Source organism: Asparagus officinalis, chromosome 6 (genome assembly GCF_001876935.1).
Source record: "Asparagus officinalis chromosome 6, Aspof.V1, whole genome shotgun sequence".
NCBI lineage: Eukaryota > Viridiplantae > Streptophyta > Magnoliopsida > Asparagales > Asparagaceae > Asparagus > Asparagus officinalis.
The window spans coordinates 63,218,434-63,227,991 of NC_033799.1; positions in this window are offsets into that span (position 1 = coordinate 63,218,434).

Sequence of the window (9,558 nt, forward strand, 5' to 3'; positions counted from 1 at the left end):
AATCTCTCCATCTTTTTTTTCAGAGAAGAATTTCTAAACTCAATACTAGCTTTGTGTTAATTATTTGTTGTTTATCATTTTCATCAATTTCTAAACTCAATACTAGCTTTGTGTTAATTATTTGTTGTTTATCATTTTCATCAAGCTAGGGTTTACATTGAGTTTATGATTAATTTTCTTGTGTTAATTATTTGTTGTTTATCATTTTCATCAAGCTAGGGTTTACATTGAGTTTATGATTAATTTTCTTTTTGCTTACACACACAACCATTGAGCTTGTTGTATTTGCATACATTGTATAATTGGGTTATGGGGAGTTGTAACAATTGAGAGTTTAATTGAGTTCTCATCTATTATAGAGAAAAAATTTATATTTGTGAGCCTAATTGTGTAGATCACTTTGGAATATACTTGTACACTGAGAGGAGTGTGTGGTCAGAGATGGGGTCGGCCCAAGAGGAGTGCAGTAGGTGCTAATGCCTAGAGGTAGGTTGTAATTCCTAATACTTAAGGAAGACACAGACTAGAGACCAAGATTTGTGAGGGTGTAAAGTGGGATTACAAGAGTGTGGATTGTAAAATTTTCGGTTAGCTAGAAAGCTGTATTGTGTGGTGTAAACGTTATTCGGGTGAGCGTAGAAAACGCGGTTGTGATAGTGGATTTCTCCCGGGAGTAGGGAGCGGGGACGTAGGACGGAAGATCCGAACTCCGTGATCATATTATGTGTTTGCATTGTTTATATTGCCCTATCATAATTTTATCTTTAGTTTAGATTGTTTACCATTGTGTTAATTTATATATCCTTGCATATATTTCATCATATACCTCTGTGCTAGGATATATCTCTTTGATCATATTGCATATTCTTACTCATAACATATTGTATATCTATCTTGTAAGAATAATATATTAATACGTGTTAATTGGCATAAAATCAATTAGATTAGCATAAGGCCCTAATCACCCCACTCTAGGGTCTAACAAAATCCACTATCACACCGGGTTTTCTACACTTACCCGAAAAGCTTTTACACTTCACAATAAGGTTTTTTAGCTAAATCTCATACTCTTGTAATCACACTTTACACCCTCTAAGTGTTGGCCTCTAGCCTGTGTCTCCGTCAGGTGTTTGGAATTATAACCTCTCTCTACGTATTGTTACCTACCCCACTCCTCTTGGGACGACCTCGTCTCTTATCACACACTCTTTTCGTTGTACAAGTGTATTACAAAGTGATCTCACAAATTAAGCACGAATACAACTTTGGTTTTTCTCTACAATGGACGAGAACTCAATTAAGCTCACTCTCAATTTATACAACTCCCCACAACCCAATTATATAATGTATGAAAATACAATAAGCTCAATGGTTGTGTGTGTAAGCAATGAGAAAATCAATTATAAACTCAATGTAAAACCCTAGCTTGATGAAAATGATAAATAACAAATAATTAATACAAAGCTAGTATTCAGTTTAGAAATTCTTCTCTGAAAAACAAGATGGAGGGATGGATTAAAATGGAGCTTAAACAATGTAGATGATCTCCTCCACTTGTAAAAGCTTCTTCACAAACCAAACATAGTTTAAACCAAACTTAAACACACTTAAACACCCTTTAAAACTTGTTTAAACTTTTCATAGATTACTATGAAAGATGAGAGCAAGGGGGTATATATAGCCACCCAAAACCTCAGCCAAAAACCCCAAGGAAAAGATGAAAAAGCTTACACAATCAGAAATCTGATTTTGTACAAAATATAGCCATTGGGCGATCGGCGGTCGATCGTGTGCAACAAAAAAAAAAAAAAAACGACATCTGTCGGTCGACCGTGGCGGTTGACCGCAAAACTCTCTAGACTACATCCGGTCGACCACCATGGTCGATCATGAGCCACTGAAAAACATCCTGAGTCTCTGGACTCAAGGCGGTCGACCGTGGCAGTCGACCACAAACTGATACAAGAGAAAAACAGGTTTTGAAGTAGTTTTCTGATTTTAAAACACTATTTAAAAATATCAAACAAATTTCAAAAATTATGAATATTTGGGAAATGATTGTACACATGATAATAAATGTGCTACAAAAACTGGTTTTTAGAAAGGACTTCCCAAATATAAAATATTATTATTTTGCAAATAAGTCAGTCCAAAACATAAAAATGTAAACACATGAATTTTGACATTTTGGCTTAACCATATTTTGAAACTTTACAAAATGATTATATAGACTTAATAAAAGATGTATATGATTGTTATTAAGTCCATAAACCAAGAAAGTAATATTTTCACAAAATTGCATATTCTATGCAAACTTTTCAAAAACAATAAATATGATTTCATTGAACTAAATAAAATTGATATTGATGAAATCATATATATGCATATAAGTATGAAACAAGAAATGTATTTTTAATTGTATTCAATTGTTTCATATTAAAAACTTTAAAACTATCAAACCAGAACATGTATGTATTTATATATAACTATATATATACATAGAAACCACAATTAAAGTGTGTATATATATAACTACATATATATACAGAGAAACCAATAAAATGTGAGTGTATATATGATTGAGCTTAAAGTACTTAACACACATAATATAAACTCCTAAACTAGATTACCCAAGCAATCTTGATCTTTAATAAGCTTGACTTGGTACACTTTGTGGATGAAGCTTGAACTTGGATCTTCAACTTGAATTGCGTAGCTTCACTCCATAATTCCGCCAACCTCCATTGGATATGATCGTGAATGCGCAATTCCATCCATCCTCCGACTTATTGTTTGTCTACAATAAATGAAAAAACACAAATACTAGACAAACAACATTAGTCATAAATTGTTTGTTAAACATCATCAAAACAAGAAGGCCAACAATGTATTTAAATCTATTTTAAGCTTCTCTTAAACACAAAGTACTCAATATTATATTTAAATCTATTTTGTAATTTAATGATTTTGTATACATTGTGAGTCATTATATTTTTATCTTAAGTAGTCAGCTACAATGTATTTTTAACTAAATATCTAATCCATAAAGTTTGTTTTTTGGTTTTTTGGGTCTAAGCATAAAGTTCCCCTCTATTTGTTTAGCCCACTCATATTCATAGTAATTTTTCTAAATGGTTAGGTGTACTATGAAACCAGATGTTTTAACCACTATATTTTAGTTTTTTTCAAGTTAATGTGGTAGCATAGTGAATTGTAGATGTGGTTTGCTTCAATATTTTTAAGGAAAAAATCTTCTTTTAACCCAAAGTTTTACTCCAACTTATTTTTAAACCCACCTACTTTCATTATGATCCATACACCCAAAGTACAACACCCACTTATTTATAAACCCAAAGTATCAAATACACCATATTTATATACTGTATACAAAAAAAGATAAATCCCAAAATTACCCTTGTTCTTCTTCTTCTTCCTCCCTAATAACTACCCAGGGCTCAACTCTCTCTTTCTAATTATCTCCATCTTTCTAGTTCTCCTCCTACTAAAAAAAACCCTAAAAATTCAAGGGTTTTGATCTCTTGCAATGGCCTCCAATGTTAACTTGCAGGTTTCTCTTCGCTAGATCCTTCGTTGAAGGGGGCGGTGGCAGCGGCCCTAGGACCACCCAGTCCACTCAAAGCCGACCAATAAAAAATGGTATGCTAACATTTTAAAATTTTGGGTTTTTTTGGCAATATCTTGTTAAAAATGTCTTGTTCTTATAAATTGATGGATTCTTATCAAGCTTATGCTTCAGGAAAGAGTATGTGCATAACAATTTTGCTCATATATATCTATGTTTTGGTGACTAGGTTGATGCATAGAAGGTGTTTGATGGAATGACAAAAGGGATATAGTTATTTGGACCACAATGATTAGCGGTTATGCTATATTGTTGTTGGTTGAGGAGGCAGTAAAGGTGGTAGATAAAATGTCCAAGAGAAGTTTGGTTTTGTGGACCGTCATGATTTTAGTCCATTGGTATGCCATCCTACGCCCTCCGGTTGCTCCTCACCATTTTCTATTGTCGCCAACACCTAATGTAATGCACAGCTACCCCTTAATCAGAAATGATTCATCAATGCACGTACACTAACTTTCCAATCAAATACATGAGAGAATCCTCCACTCTTAGCATTCGATCAGATCTTAGCATTATTGTCACATTGCAACCCAAACGGCAAATCAACTATAGCCTGCAATATGATGTACTAAGTAGTATCTAATGTATCGTGTTGTATGGAATTTTCTATATTATGTATATATAGATGATTTGTGTGTATATTGTATCAAATGCACTATCTAATGTATCATGCTGTATCAAATTTTCTATTAGAAATTTATCAGTGTATCTAGTAGAAATGTATCTAGTAGAAATGTATACAACGTTTCGATAGTGGTGATTTTGGATTATTTCCATTCAATCTTCATGGATTATTTTCATTCAATGTTATGTGCTTGAGTTTAGTGGTTGATAGATATGAATATCTGTAATGAATTGATGCACTGATTGAACTGAAGAAGTTTTTATGGTAGGTTGTGGTAAATACAGCCTATTGGGCCATATTATGTTTTGTGTGTCTAATTATCCACCTCGACGAGGGGTCCTCGCTTAATTTTCCAGGTTTTGATAAAGTATAGCACTTTATGGGAAAGTATAGCAGCTTATTGATGAAGTATAGCACCTTATGGTATTTTGATAAAGTATAGCACTTTATGGGAAAGTATAGCAGCTTATTGATGAAGTATAGCACCTTATGGTAAAGTATAGCACCTTATGGCAATAGTATAGCACCTTATCGATAAAGTATAGCACCTTATGGTCTCTGGAAATTTAGCAACTTATTGCGTTATGATAAACCAAATAAGTTTTGTTAGGACCATGCAAACACTTGATGACCTATATTATGTGTCGCGTGACTAATTATCCACCTCAACGAGGGGTCCTCGCTTAATTTTGAAGATTTTGGCAAAGTATAGCACTTTATGGGAAAGTATAGCACCTTATAGCCAAAGTATAGTACTATATGATAAAGTATAGTATTTTATTAGCAAAGTATAGCACCTTATTGGCAAAGTATAGTACCTTATGCTCTCTGGAAATTATGCACCTTAAGTTGTCTAAAACCAAATCAGTTTTTTTCACTGCAATGCAAAAACTTGATAACCTACGTTATGTGTTTATTGACCAATCATCCACTGCGATGGGGGATCCTCGTGCAATTTTGAAGTTTTTGGCAAAGTATAGCATTTTATGGGAAAGTATAGCACCTTATGCCCAAAGTATAGCACTATATGGTAAAGTACAACACTTTATTGGTAAAGTATAGTACATTATTAGCAAAGTATATCACCTTATACTCTCTGGAAATTCTGCAACTTAAGTTGTCTAAAACCAAATCAGTTTTTTTTGCCAATAAGGTGCTATACTTTGCCAATAAAGTGCTATACTTTGATATATAGTGCTATACTTTCCCATAAAGTGCTATACTTTACCAAAAGCTTCAAAATTACGCGAGGATCCCCCATCGTGGTGGATGATTGGTCAATAAACACGTAACGTAGGTCATTGAGTGTTTGCGTTGCGGTGAAAAAAACTAATTTGGTTTTAGACAACTTAAGGTACAGAATTTCCATAGAGCATAATGTGCTATACTTTACCAATAAGGTGCTATACTTTGCCAATAAAGTGCTATACTTTACCATATAGTGCTATACTTTGGCCATAAGGTACTATACTTTCCCATAAAGTGCTATACTTTGCCAAAAGCTTTAAAATTGCGCGATGACCCCTGTCGCGGTGGATGATTGGTCAATAAACACGTAACATAGGTCATCGAGTGTTTGCGTTACGGTGAAAAAACTGATTTGGTTTTAGACAACCTAAGGTGCAGAATTTCCAGAGAGTATAAGGTGCTATACTTTGCCAATAAAGTGCTTTACTTTGCTAATAAAGTGCTATACTTTGTCATATAGTGTTATACTTTGGTCATAAGGTGCTATACTTTCCCATAAAGTGTTATACTTTGCCAAAAGCTTAAAAATTAAGCGAGGATCCCCCGTCGCGGTGGATGATTAGTCAATAAGGTGTAGAATTTTTAGAAAGCATAATGTGCTATACTTTACCAATAAGGTGCTATACTTTACTAATAATGTGCTAGACTTTGCCAATAAAGTACTATATTTTGCCATATAGTGGTATACTTTGGTCATAATGTGCTATACTTTCCCATAAAGTGCTATACTTTGCCAAAAACTTCAAAATTGCACGAGGACCCCCGTCGCGGTGGATGATTGGTCAATAAATACATAACGTAGGTCATCGAGCGTTTGCATTATGGTGAAAAAAACTGATTTGGTTTTAGACAACTTAAGGTGCAGAATTTCTAGAGAGCATAAGGTGCAATACTTTGCTAATAAGGTGCTATACTATACCAATAAAGTGCTATACTTTGCCATATAGTGCTATACTTTGACCATAAGATGCTATACTTTCCCATAAAGTGCTATACTTTGCCAAAAGCTTCAAAATTCAGCGAGGACCCCCCGTCGCTGTGGATGAGAGGGGGGGGGGGATGATTAGGGTTTTATGCTAATCTAATCCGATTTTATGCCAATTAAAACTAATTAACAAATTATTCTTGCAAGAGAGATATACAATATGTTGCAAGCAAGAATAAGTGCCAATTAAAACTAATTAACAAATTATTCTTGCAAGAGAGATATACAATATGTTGCAAGCAAGAATAAGTAATATGAACAAAGGTAAATATCCTAGCAATGAGATATACTATGAGATATATGTAAGGATATATAATTAACACAAGGGTAAATAATCTAAATTAGATAGTGGGTAATATATAGGATATATAATTAACACAAGGGTAAATAATCTAAATTAGATAGTGGGTAATATAATCAACAAGCAATATACAAATACGATATAAGATATGACATAAAAATAAGTGCGCCAATGCAATCACAAACAAACAATATGATAACGGAGTTCGGTCCCCACGACCTACATCTCCGCTCCTCACCTCGAGGAGATCTCCACTATCACAATCGGGTTTTCTTCGTTTACCTGAATAACGTTTACACCACACAATACGGTTTTCTAGTTTACCGAAAACTCTACAACTAATACACTCTTGTAATCCCACTCTACACCCTCTCAAGTGTTGAACTAGACGTGTCTCCCTCAAGTGCTCGGATACAACCTCTCCCTATGTTCGTCAACCGACGTCACTCAACTAGACGTGTCTCCCTCAAGTGCTCGGATACAACCTCTCCCTATGTTCGTCAACCGACGTCACTCCTCTTGGAATGATCCCCGACTCTCGCCACAAACTTCTATCGGTGTACAAGTGTATTACAAAGTGATTCACACAATAAGCACAATACAAAGTGTTTGTTCTCTATAATGGATGAGAACGAAATATAAACTCACTCTCTAAGTTACACAATCCCACAACCCAATTATACTATGAATGTAAATACAATAAGCTCAATGGTTGTGTATGTGTTAACAAAGAGAAAATAAAAACAACTAAACTCAATATGAACACTAGCTTAATAAAATGACAATCAAACAATATAAAATATAAAGCTAAATTGAGTTTAGAAAACTTCTCAATATATCAAGAGTGGAAGGAGAAGAGTTGGATGCTCAAACACCAAATAGATGATCTCCTCAAGCTCTTGTGGAATTGATTCACAAAACCGAAATACTCAAATGCTTAAAAGCTTATAAACACACTTTAAACAAACTTAAACCCTTGATTAAAACTTTGTTAAACCTCTTGGATTACTACTGAAAACTGAGGTATAAGGGGGTATATATATGAAACCCCAAAGCCAAGAGAAAGCCAAGAAAAGACCAAAAAACCAGCTCAACAACGACTCTAGAAACTAGTCGTTGGAGTAGATTTGACAGTGCGGCGGTCGAGGGGGGGGGGGAGCCACTTTCGAAGCTGAGAATTTTCCAGAGACTTTGGCGGTCGACCATGGCGGTCGACCGTGGGAAAATTCGAACTGACGGTCGACCATGGCGATCGACCGCGAAAGTTTCTGTTTGATTCCGCAGGTAAAAACTCAGGTGCGGTCGACCGCCACGGTCGACAGCAAACTGATACATGAACAGAACAGTTTGAAAGTTGATTTTCTGATTTTAAAGCCATGTTTAAAAATATCAAATAAATCCCAAAAAAATATAAAACTTTGGAAAATGATTGTAGACATGATAATACACATGCCATAAAAACTGTTTTTTAGAAAGGACCTCCCAAGTATAAAATATTATTATTTTACAAAATAGTCCAAAACATAAATATGTAAACACATGAGTTTTGATACTTTAGCTTAACCATGTTTTGAAACATTACAAAATGATTTTGTAGACTTAATAGAAGATTTAAACCATTGTTATGAAGTCTATAAACAATGAATATAGTATTTTATCAAAATACACATATAATACACTAAAACATGATTTCAAGGAACTAAATAAAATTAATATTGATGAAATCATATAAATACATATAAGTATGAAACAAAAATATAGTTCCCAATTGTATTCAATTATTTCATAGTAAAACTTGAAAACTATCAAACCAAAACATATATGTATATATATAACTATATATATACATGGAAACCAATAAATGTGTGTGTGTATATTATATTGAGCTTAAGGTACTAACACACATAATATAAACTCCTAAACTAAATTACCCAAGCTTGATCTTGATCTTCAGTAGCTCAACTTGGTACACTGGCGGATGAAGCTTGAACTTGAATCTTTAACTTTGAATTGCGTAGGCTTCACTCCATAATTTCGCCAACCTCTATTTGATATAATCGTGAATGTTCGATTCCATCCATCATCCAACTCGTTGTTTGCCTAGAATAAATACAAAAATATAAACACTAGACAAACAACATTAGAAGTAAATTGTTTGTTAAACATCATCAAAACAAGAAGGCCAATAGATGATTGGTCAATAAACACGTAACGTAGGTCATCGAGTGTTTGCGTTGCGGTGAAAAAAACTGATTTGGTTTTAGACAACTTAAGGTGCAGAATTTCCAGAGAGCATAAGGTGCTATACTTTGCCAATAAGGTACTATACTTTGCCAATAAAGTGCTATACTTTACCATATAATGCTATACTTTGGCCATAAGGTGCTATACTTTCCCATAAAGTACTATACTTTGCCAAAAACTTCAAAATTGAGCGAGGATCCCCCGTCGCGGTGGATGATTAGTCAATAAATACGTAACGTAGATCATCGAGTGTTTGCGTAGCGGTAAAAAAAACTGATTTGGTTTTAGACAACTTAAGGTACAGAATTTCCAGAGAGCATAAGGTGCTATACTTTGCCAATAAGGTGCTATACTTTACCAATAAAGTGCTATACTTTGCCATATAGTGCTATACTTTGGACATAAGGTGCTATACTTTCTCATAAAGTGCTATACTTTGTCAAAAGCTTCAAAATTAAGCGAGGACCTCTCGTCGAGGTGGATAATTGGTCATGCGACACATAACGTAGGTC